The sequence below is a fragment of the Mesocricetus auratus genome, unplaced genomic scaffold (genome assembly GCF_017639785.1).
Source record: "Mesocricetus auratus isolate SY011 unplaced genomic scaffold, BCM_Maur_2.0 Super-Scaffold_100008, whole genome shotgun sequence".
NCBI classification, from domain to species: domain Eukaryota; kingdom Metazoa; phylum Chordata; class Mammalia; order Rodentia; family Cricetidae; genus Mesocricetus; species Mesocricetus auratus.
Genome location: NW_024429192.1, coordinates 34,186,212 through 34,198,878, shown reverse-complemented (window position 1 = coordinate 34,198,878; position 12,667 = coordinate 34,186,212). Strand labels below are relative to the sequence as shown.

The window sequence follows — 12,667 nt, the reverse complement described above, 5'->3', positions numbered from 1 at the left end:
AACACCAGAGGCACCAAAACTTATGGATTTTATTAGACAAGTCAAGTCATAAATGATGATTGAAAATTTATTTAGACAGTGTCAAAGAAAGACAAGAAAAGTAAAATTCATAATTCCTAGGAAATTTGTTAATAAAAGAGAAACATAGAGAAAACTGTGACATTTTAATACTAAATAAAAAACAAATAATTGTGTGAGTTCTAAGCCTTTTTGTTTAACATTTTGTTCAGGGAATCTATGACTTGCTTGTTTCTCAGACTATAGATAATTGGATTTAAAATAGGAATGATGATTGTGTAAAGGACAGAGTCTACAGTATCTTGATCATCTGCTTCATTAGATGGAGGGAGGACATACATGAAGAGGTCCATATTATAAAGACACAGATAAAAGGTGGACACCAAAGGTGGAGAAAGCCTTCTGTATGCCTTGGACAGACTTCCTTTGCAAAACTGCAAAGAGCACCAGTGTATATGACACAAAAACAATCAGAATGGTGAAGGCTTGAATTAAACCGGCTAAAACAAATACCAGTTGAAAATTAAGAGTAGAGTCAGTACATGAAATCGTTAGCAAAGGAATAATGTCACAGTAAAAGTGATGTTGCCGGGCAGTGGTGGCGCACGCCTTTAATCCCAGTACTTGGGCGGCAGAAGCAGGCGGATCTCTGTGAGTTCAAGGCCAGGCTGGACGGACAGCCTCCAAAACAATACAGAGAAACCCTGTCTCGTAAAACCAAAAAAAAAGTGATGTACTACGTTGGATTTGCAGAACATTAGTAGAAATAAAAATCCTTCATGTTTCGAAGCATGAAGAATGCCACCTACAAAACACAGCACTAATAGACATATGCATATGGATAAAGTAAAGGTTTGCATATGGCTACATAGTGATTGTAGGCCATAGCTGCTAACAGGAAACACTCTGTAGTAACAAAGACTGCAAAAGAAAAGAATTGTATCAGGCATTCAGGGAAGGAAATGATCTTACTCATCTGTAAGAAATTGAGTAACATCTTTGGTGTCACTGTGGATGACAGACAAGCATCCACAAAGGCCAGATGACCAAGGAAGAAGTACATTGGGATGTGTAAGCAAGCGTCATTCCAGATAAGAGTGATTAGACCAAGGTTCCCTACAAGAGTGATGAGATAGATCACCAGGAATAAGAAGAAAAGGGGCAGCTGTGGCCCTGGAGAACCCGTGAGTCCTGTAAGAACAAACTCTGTCAGCAAAGTTGAATTGTTCATTTCTGCGTCTTCATTGAGTGTCCCCTTAAATGAAGTACATTAAAAAGAATGCTCACTAAAGCTCATAAATCATATATCAGAAGAGTACATTTGGCATAGGATAATAAGTGTATCAATATAGCATTTTAATTGCATTTTTATTACTTCAAATTACAAAATGTGTTTGGAAAATTAAACAACAAAATATTCAATGATTTTAATAATAAAAGTGTGATTAAATAATGGAATTTTAAAAATGTTGCTCATTTTAAAATGAAAATATGGATAAAATGGCCAGTCAACATGTGAAATGACTTTGTGAGTAATGATTGCCATAAAATAAAAAGTTCTAAAATTTATACTACCACGTTAGTAACATTTTCACATGCTCAGTGTGGGCATGACTGGCAGTAAAAGAGAAAGCATGACTTGCTTCCTGGGTTTTTGCTGATAAAATGTTATTGAACATGCAGACACATTTACAACTTTGTAGTATTAGTACCCTCTGAACATCCAGGCAATGTGTCCAACATAACGTGACAAATCTATTAATAAGGTATGTATAGTTGAAGACAGTGTGTGGACTATGCAGCTAACTATACTAAAAGCATTTGTTGGAGCTATGTGAAAGACTTTATTTTTATAAAATGTATGCCCACTATAATATTAATTTCTGACCCATTTGTTACTTTATGGAATTTGACTATGGACAGATGTTCTCTTATTAATTTGTTCACTCAATCCCACACAACTTAGATTTTGTTTTATGGAGAGATGGAAATGAAAACACATGGACAAATAGATCTCCAAGTAAAAAATGTGGAGACTCTAACCATTGTACACCCTACCTTCCAAAGTGGAATTCTATAAATGTAGTAATAGCTTTCATCTATTAACAGTTGAGGTGTGTAGTTTCCCTTGAAGGACCTTGGTGATTCGTGTTGGTCTTTTCATGTCATCCAGCTGCATCCTAATAATTTCTGTAAAAGGCTCCAGTTAGAATCAAAGGAAGGAAAGATAAGGAAATAAATTCCTGGATAAAGTCATACATATCCACAATCCTCTCACTCAAAAAGATACAGCATGAAAATCATGCCTGGGACATGTAGTCAGGCACTGTGTCAAATTTTTGTTTTAAAAAATAATCAGAAAGCCATAGTAAGCAAAGATCAACTACAGAGTTGAGAATTGTGATCCTTAAAACAAGACAAATATTAGGAATTACCAAAGACAAATATGCTGTCAGAAGTCAATATGAATACTCTTATAACATAAGCAATAGAGATCCCTGAGACTATAATTAAGAAACTCATGGATGTTGCTGAGAATGGTTTTCTGACTGTGACAGAGGTGATGTAAAAAAGTAACAGGAACTGAGTGACAGCAGGAATTCCACAGTGAAGAAAGATTCTGGAGGAGCCAAATATAGTGGGAGTGTAGACAGTTTTATACACATTCATAATTTATTACCTGTTTCTGTCACTGTGTTTGATAAACATACCAGAAGGGAAAAGAAAAATTATGAAGATGTGAAAAAGTACAGGAAAGGAAACTTAGCGGGGCATGCAAAGAGGATAAAAAGGGAGGAAGCGAAGTAGAGAGTCTCAGAAAATACACAATGAACAATGTGTGAAGTCACAAGAAAGGCCTGCCAGAGAAAGGAAGGAAACTACATGGGGGGCATGTCCCACATGCCCATGTTCAATGTCTGTCTTCTCCCTGATGCTCATTGATTGCTTGATTACTGACATCTCTGAGTGTTATTTACCTTCTGAAAACATTAAAATATATTTTCCTACAAATTTGTTTCTGAAGTCATTGGTTTTAAATTTATTATCACAAATTTTATGCTGTGAGAACATTGATGCATGTTTTACTGATAGTTCTTTGCATATTTAAAATCCTTATATTTGTTATGATTGAAGTTAGAGCTAATTTTCTCTCTTTCTGGTTTTATTTGATAGCAATTTCATCTATATTAGTTTAATGTTTCCTGACAAAGTAAGGTGGTATCAAACATTGAATCCTTATACAAGTAATACATAGAATGTAATTATTTTCAATGATTAGATAATGACAATATAAGATGTGGTTTTCATGTAATCCTACTTCTCAGTTATATATCAATATTTATGACTTCATGAAACAAAAATCCTTTTCTGCGGCTCCCTCATGTGTGTATTATTTTATATGTGTATGTATATGTGTGTATATATAGATAGTCTCAGAACAATATGACAATACAGAGGAATTAATATTCATATAATAAGCCTTAAAGAATTTAATTACAAAATATGATTAAATGGATAGTAACATTATTGTTGTAATTATCAGAAGAAATTCATATATAAGAACAATTGTTACTTAGGTATTTAAAGCTATGTTTTAGTTCAACAGAACTAAATTCATTGTTAAATGTATAATAAAACACCACAAGCAAAATAAATATTATTAAACTTTTTTTGTTTTTAATCGATGTATTTTCATTTTAATCCCTCCCTAACAAAATCTAAGTTGTCTGGGACTGAGTGTACAAATCTATAAGATAGACATCTGTCTGTAGCCGAGATCCATGAAGTAGACAATGGGTCAAAAATTAATAATATAATGACATATATACCTTTAAAAAATCTTTCACATAGCTCCTTCAAATGCTTTTAGAATAGTCAGCTGAAAGGTCCACACAATGTTCTCAACTATCCATACTCTAGTCATGTTGTTTTAATTTTATTTTAGAGCAAGCAGGAATCTGGTTAGCTAAATATAAAACAACTGCAATTTAACAAGTATTTAATTCCTCAGAGAACAGATGTATAATATTATTACAAAAATCATTTTACTTTTACCCATATTGTGAGATGTGTTGTAGAGGTTTTTAAGAGGTGTTGGTATTTTTTATTACTTTAATTTTAAATAGCTTGCTTCACAAGTCAATCCCAGTTCCCTCTCCTTTTCCTCCTCCCGCATCCCGCTCACCATCCCCCCCAGCCTCCTACCCTATCCCCACTTCCTTCCACATAGGGGATATCCAGGGTCTGTCACTTCTCAGGGCAGGGTCCAGGCACTCCCCTAAGAGTCCAGGCAGAGAGAGCATCCCTCCTCGTGTTATGGACACACAAAATCCGTTTGTATGCCAGATAAATACTGATCTACTGCCCAGGGCCCCATAGGCTGCCCAGGCCTCCTCACTGACTCTCACACTCAGGGGGTCTGGATCAGTCCCATGCTGGTCTCCCAGCTGTTGGTCTGGCATTCAACAGCTCACCCTTGTTCAGATTGGCTGTCTCTGCTGGTTTCGCCTTCACATTCTTTGCCAAATTGCTCATTACTCCTCTCTCTCTGTCACTGGGTTCCATGGGTTCAGTTAAGTGTTTAACTGTTGGTGTTTGCCTCTGCTTCCATCAGTCACTGGATGAAGGTTCTAGGGTGGCATATAAGATAGACGTCAAGTTCATTATCAGGAATGGGCATTTAAGGTAGTCTCTCCACTATTGTTTAGCTTGCCAGTTGATGTCTTCCTTTTAGATTGCTAGAGGTCTCACTGGTGCCAGATCTCTCTTCAAACCTATGACTCCCTCTATTGTGGTATTTCTCATTCTGTTCTCCTCCTACTCTACCCCCACTCAACCTTCCTGTTCCCCCATGACATACTCTCTCCTCCTTTTCTCCCCCTCTCTTCTTCCCAGCTCCCACTCCCCCTCACACACACCTCCCGCTGTGTTCCCAATCTGTTCAGGAGATCTTACCTCATTCCTCTTCTCTGGGGTACCATGCATATCTCTCTTAGGTTCTTTCTATTTCCCAGACTCTGTGTCAGTGGAATTGCAGACTGGATGAGGTTTCGGGATTTTGAAAACAGTAAAAAACCTCAGCAGTACAGGAATGTGGGAAGGCTGGTGGCAATTCTTATGGCAGTGGCTTGGTTTGGATGTTTTATTCCTGAAACACAGAAGAAACCCTGTCTGTATATTTCTTTTGAGTTGAGGTCAACCAACTGTAAGCCTGAGAGGAGAACTGAAATTCTCACATGAGCTCACAAGTTTTCCCTGAAGACAAATGGGAGCTGCTGTGAAAGGCAATGCAGATTGGACCCCAAATGGCTCTGTGGAGCATCTCAAAATTTTACATTGTGAATACCAATTCACAGTAACCAAACCCAGGTTGAAAATTTGACCTGAGTCCACTCCCATGAATCGGAGAATATCTAACACAAAAGACACTAGTTGAACATCATAATTAGGTGTTATATCTAGGATAAGGTATACTCAGGTTAATGGTATTATTTATGTAAACATATGTCAACATTTCCATAAGAGACTGACAGTGTTTTGAGGAAATTGTGAACATTAATGCTTCCATGATTTCTTTCTTGGCTTATAGAGGCATAATAATAATAGTTATTATTATTACATAATATTTAATAAATAATAATTACTAAGGGACCTTTAATTGGGGTTACTTTATAATGGGGTGACAAGACTCCTACTAGAAATCACAAGCTATCAAATAAAATGCCCAGTACCAGGGATAGGTTTCCTCTTTTGGAGTTATTGATCAGTTGGATCCCATAGACCAACAAAGATTGCAGTCTACTGTCATGGCTCCTAGACAAAACCAAAACATGATGATGAGACTCTACTGATGAAAACACCACATATTTGAGTCAAGGAACATGCGGAAATCAAACTGGTACTCTGGACACTTCATCTCTACTCTATAGCTTTCATAGTATTAAAATATATGACATGCACTACTCTTAGAGAAAAACAATCATTAGTCTTCAACAGTTGACTTTTGGATTTACAATTATAGCCAACCTAGTAAGACATGCATACATGTACAATAGAGGTCTGAATCACATTTTATTGCACTTAAGGTACAGCCCATTTCTTGAAATTCATACCTAACCTTATTATAATGTACCAAGTACCTGTCGCAAGGCATAGCATAGACCTTAGGGGATAATCTACCACTATTACTGTCCTAAATATGCATTGTATTAGACTGAGTCCTTGTGACTTGTCATTATACCTGTAGATTAGTATCTCTCCATAATCACCAGAGAAACTTCTTTTTATATAAGTTTTTATTTAAACTAGAAACATGCTAGCTTCACATGTCAATACCAACTCCCTCTCCCACCCCTCCTCCCTTGGCCCTCCACCAGTCCCCCCAACCCCCCCAACCAATCCCCCCACCATTCCCCAGGGAGAGTGAGGCCCTTCTTGGGGGGGAGCTCCAGAGTCTGTCATTTCATCAGTGGCAGGACCTAGGCCCTTCCCCATGTGTCCAGGCTGAGAGCATCGTGGAATGGGCTCCCAAAGTTCATTCATACGCCATGGTAAACACTGATCCACTACCCAAGGCCACAGAGATTGCTGAGGCCTCCTCACTGAACTACATTCAAGGAGTCTGGATCAGTATCCTGCTGGCTTCTCAGCCATCAGTCTGGGGAGAAACTTCTTTTTGCAGTAGAAGGCAATTACCACAGTCCCACTACTACATTAGATGAAGAATAAGAAACTACAGATTTTCCACACTAAATATTATATGTATATCACATCCTGTCCTCCCAATTCTCAGGGATCACTGCATGAGAGCAGGTGGAAAGACTAAAGAGCCAGAGTTGGTGGATGACTTCAAGGTCACAGTCTTTTCAGAATACAAGGAAGTTTCATATATGAACTCATAGGAGTATGGATATTCCTTTCATAGGGCTTTCAGAATTCTATTGGGATTACATGACCTGCTGTAATCTGTGAACCTGAATTCCAAATTAAAGACAATAATAGTGTTGCTTGGTTAAAATGTTTTTATTGTTCAATATTCAAGATCCAATAGTTTATTATTATATTTTGAAATAATCTACATATAAGAGCAACATCATTTTATCAGTGCATGCTGTTTTGATTGACATGAAGACTAAAGAAGAGTTGACTGGAAGCATCTACTGCAAGCCAACAGTCATTCTTAAATCATTGTATGTTTAAGAGAAGCAATCCATCCTTACTTCTTTCTTTTTGCTTGAAGATTCATTTCAGTTTCACAAATCCTTTAACGCTTCTTGTCTACAAACAACCATGTGGTGCATTGCAAACACAGAAAGTGAAATAAGACTTTAAACTGTAATATTATCACGTGTGTAGCCAAAATCAAGTATTATAAAAGGTCAAATGTAATCCATGAACAATGAAGATCTTTTAAAGTCTCTAGTTTAATATTGATGATACTAAATACTACAAAATGCACCAAATTGGCTGTTTCTTTTAAACCATGTATAATTTCAGTTGTAGATTAAACTCCTTTTTCCACAAGTATAAAGACAACAGTTCGGATAATTCAACTCATAAAAAGGAAAGCACTAAAAAATCTCTAGGTGATACAACTGTCTGGAAGGTGACATGAACTTAAGAATGGTGAAGCAGAGATAAGATCGAATACTATAAATTAGTAAATTAGACTGTACAGTGACACAAGACACTTGTGTCACAGGCAGAGTTATCATGTGGTGACTGTATGCATGGTCATTTAAACGTGAGAACACTCAGTAGCAAAGGTGTGAAAAGCACATCCTCTGAGAAGGGAGGTGACAAGCACTTAGTAGGGCAAGTTAGCAATTGTGAATAGCAGTAATGAGTATGGAAGCACCCAACAGTGAGGATATGTGTGACTTAGCATGTCAGAGTACTCAAAGACAAGGAAATGGAGACATAGTAATAAATGCAAGAAGTTTATGTTAAAGAAGTTATAACAGAGGCAGATACCATTTTTGATAAGCAACTGAGTCCTTTCCTGCCACACAGGCAGAGGCTGCCCATCACTGTAGAAGCCAAAGTATTTGAAAATGACTGACAGCAGAACTGGATCTAAAAGTAAATTCACCCATCTACATTTGGTTTAGAATAGAAAGGGCCAGAGACACATGGATACAAAGAGTGTTCTTAATAGTGAAGGCAACATCACGTGGACTCCAGCAAAGGAGACTACCTTTTGTAGTACACTAGGTACACTGGCACTCACAGCCCCCATGAGCTGTATGCCGGCTTCTGATTCCAGCTATTTACTGTCTCCAGGCTACTTGCTGTTATTGATCATTTTTCTTGATGGATATTCAACTATTGCTACATTTCCATTAGTGACAAATTTTCACCTATTAATCCATTGTTTCTTGGTCACCAAAAGCACAGTTATCTCCAGTGAGGATCAAAAAAGACAAGAACAGCTGGAAAATGTGTAAGAGACTGAGGCAGGGGGTTCATTCTTTGGCCACAGAACAAGAACCTGCCTCAAAACAAATACAGAAAAAAACGAAAAATAAAGTTCAACTAGTTAGATTACAGCCACTAATAATGACAAAATCAAGCAAATGTCAACAGTTACATTTAAAATCATGGTAGTAGAAATGAAGGAAAACTTTGAGGATTAAGAAACCATCAGGAGCTTTGCTGAGAACAGTTTCGCTTCTGTGACAGAGGATGTGGCAGAGAAGAAAAGATACCAAAAGGCAGCAGAGTTGAAGAACAAGGACAGTAGACATGTGTCTTGTGCTCCTAACCTAACACAATTTTTACCTATAGGATGGTTATATATGTTTTAAATGAAAGGAAGTAAGAAGAAAGTACCAAGAGAGGAAAAAGGATGGGGAAAGGATATTTGGGTCTGTAAAAGCAGAAGAAAGGGAGGAATAGAAAAATAGGGGGAAGAAGACTGGAAGAGGAGGCAAGTGTCAGAGGCTCAGCAGAATGCCTGAATTCTCCTTTTAGTTCTTCCATAGCCCATCCTGAAGTTTTTGTTTTTCTTTGTAAGTCAAAATGCAATTTTCTAGGGAATCCTGTTTGCATAAACCATTGATTTTACACAAGTTTCATGCTGTGGATGTTCTTGTCAGCTCTCCCCAAAATTTCTTTGCAGATTTCCTTGTTTACTTTTGTTACATCATCAATTCAAATTGAATTTCTCTAGAAATATTTCTTATTTTATTTTTATTTTTTCCTAGCAAGGTAATATTTAATGTTTTATTCCCTGTGAGCCCAAAATTAGAATTTCTCAAATTTGTATTTAAATTGTATTTAAATTTGTATTTAAATTGTAACTATAGAAAAGGGTAAAAGTGTCAGGAATGAAGTTCTCTGCATATTTCCTGTCTTTTTGCACAGGTACATGTGTATAAAATTTCATGAAACATGTGATATATACATGTATCTTTCTGTATATATACTTTTCTGTATATGTATATACTCTTCAAGTAAATCATTAGATGGAGATGAGAATATAGAGGAGTAAGAAAATGTTCTCAAATAGTCACTTTAAAGGCTGGAATCACTGTCTTATTTTGCTGTGTTAGAGCCACTTATTATTTTATCTCATCATAACTAAATGTTATACTTGATTAAGTAGGTAATACAAAATCTCCAGCAGTAGTAATTCAGGTTAAAATATTTTGCTTATTAATATTTAATCAGAATAAAATACATAGACAATCATTTATTTCTGTTTTCTTTTATAATGGTCTAGAATCTGAAAAGATAAATATAAAACTATTACATGCTTAACAGCATTTTTATTTCTTCATGGAGACATGACTATTACAGAAGACATTTCTCTTTTACCTATATCCTGGAAGAAGCTTCCAAGATCTTTACCAACTGTTGGGCATTCTGAAGCAGAGATGACCACAGTCCTACAGGAAGACAGTGACATAGGGAGAAATTCTTGCCACAGTGGCTCACAGTGGAATGAATGTTCATTTTGCAAACACAGAAAATGTTTATATAAATTTCATTTCAATACATGAATCAACCATCTGTAGCCCTGTGTGTGTTTACCAAAAGTAGGATAAATAAAGGGCCAGAATTCCCATCAGGAACTCAAATATTCCCAAAGAAGACAGTGCAGCTGCTGTGCTGGGCATGTGGACTGAACCTGTGAGAAGGCCAAACAATTCCAGGTGGGGAATGCAGACATTTACACTATGAATATCTCATCACAGTGTCCAAATGTAGTTTTGAATATAGAACTGCACCACATGACACCATTTCTTATCCCAGTTGACATTTCTGACTGGTTAGGCAAACTTTTATTTAAATTAATTTTTAGCATTTGCATATGATGTTTCATCATGGTGTCCTCATAAGAATATGTTATTTTACTTTGTTCACACTTTATTCCTTTGCCCACTCTCCTCAGAATTCCTCTTTCATTCAGCGGGTGGTCTTTCTTCTTCTAGCTCCTCCCCACTTTAGACTTCCTATGACATGTATTCCAACTCCATTTTATTTCTCACCTTGCTGTAGACCTCTTCCTCCTTTCTAAGAATTACTGCTTTCTCATGACCTACAAACACACATATGCAAACATGCACGCATATATGTATATAGGTAAATTTAAATTTAAGTTCTGTAGATGAGAAGTAAATTCAGTATTTTCTTTCTGATCTGGCTTATTTCACTTGACATAATGATTTCTAGCTCTACACATTCACAGTCAAATACCACTACTTTATTTTTATTGTAACTACAAATATTTCATTGTGTGTGTCACATATTCCTTTGTTGATGGACACTTAGGTTGGATTAATTTTCAGGCTATTGTGAAAGGTATAGCAACAAACTAAGATGGATAAGTATGTCTGTGGCCCAATGATTCAGATCCCTTAGTGTATATTCCCAACCGTGGTCTACCTGAGTCACATAGCATATCTCTGTTGTTTGAGGAACTCCCATTTATATTTCCACAGTGAATTCACAAATTTGCATTGCCACCAGCAGGGATTAACTGTTCCTTTTTCTGCATGTCCTCTATATAAGCTTTGGTAGTCATGTGGTCTCTGGTGAGAGGCATTATAACTACAGTGACTCTGTCTCACTGTAGTGTTAGCGAGGAATGCTAGTATACATTGTTAGTATTTCTTCATTGAAAAACGGTTTAGATCATGCATTGAGTAAATAATTTTGGGAAAACTTTATGGATATAATCTCTTGCTCTGAAAACTCTTATTATATGGTTTTATTTGAAGTAACCAAAACATGACTTAAGGAGGGCCTACATCTCTAAATTACTTCAAATTCATGCCAAGCATTGCTGTTCTCATAAAAACTATGGATTAAACTACAAACATGTCAGGATCCCTTAATCTAAGGTGAAGTCTGATCGAGAATCCTGGCAGTAAACAAAATGGAGAAAGAAAAACAAGCAGAGGACTTCAATAGAAGGCAAACTCCATCTGTTAGGACTTAGGGAGGTGATTATGGAGCAGGAGGTTGGACTGGCCTATATTGTGAGAACTTGTGTCAAAAAATTGCAAAGTTTACAAATTGCCAATAACAATGTACAAAAACAATATGGCTGAGGCAAATGTTTATTTTAACTAATATAAAACATAAATGGTGTATATAAATGGGTCATCGTATTGAGTTTCAATATATGTGTCATATTTAAATTAAGTTAAGATACTTCCTAAAGATATTTATCATTTCTATACATTAAAAGTTCAAATTCCCAGCCAGGCAATGGTGAAACATGCCCTTTAATCCCAGCACTTAGAAGGCAGAGGAAGGTTGACCATTATTAGTCAGAGTCTAGCTTAGTGTAAAGAACTAGTTCTAGGATACCCAAAGCTACACAAATAAACCGTGTCTCAAAAAAAAAAAAACCAACAACCAAAAAAAAAAAAAAGATTAGTGTTCACCGTGGCATACATATGAACTTTGGGAGCCCATTCCACATGGAGCGGTACTCACCCAGCCTGAACACATGGGGAAGAGCCTAGGTCCTGCCCTGGATGAAATGACAGAATCTGGAGATTCCCCCAAGGAGGGCCTCACTCTCCCTGGGGAATGATGTGGGGATTGAGGTGTGGAGGGACAAGGGAGGAGAGGAGGGAGAGGGAAATGGGATTGGCATTTTAAGCATGTATGTTTCTAATTTAAATAAAAACATAAAAAGTTCAAATTCCAAGCCAGGAAATTGTGAAACATGCCTTTAATCCCAGCACTCAGAAGGCAGAGGAAGGTGAGCCATTGTGAGTCAGAGTCTAGCTTAGTCTACAGAACTAGTTCAGGATACCCAAAGCTACACAAATAAACCCTGTCTCAAAAAAAAATCAGATTTCCTTCCACATTCTGAACCTTAAAGTACAATATTGTTTTCTTTATCCATTCATTCTGCAGTAACACAATAGAGCTCCTGAGCTTATCTGACTATAACTCATTACCCGTTGATCTACCTTTCCTCACCTATACCAAATTCCTATCAGACTCTGGTAACCCCTATTCTACTTTCACATCTGTGGCATCACCTTCTTTGGATCCCACAAGTGAAATCAACAGTCCTTCATTCTGTGCCTAGCCTGTTTCACTCGGTAGATAGTATAGTTTCTTTTTTAACACATAAGTTTGTCTATAAAGAATAGGATAAGTGACTTTACCCTCTAGAGATAGG

At 36.8% G+C, this 12,667-nt stretch overlaps 1 pseudogene; it reads right to left on the bottom strand.

Annotated features, from left to right (window-relative positions):
• Positions 1-200: 200 nt before the first annotated feature.
• LOC106021645 lies at positions 201-1,258 on the bottom strand (annotated as a pseudogene).
• Between the last annotated feature and the right edge of the window lie 11,409 nt (positions 1,259-12,667).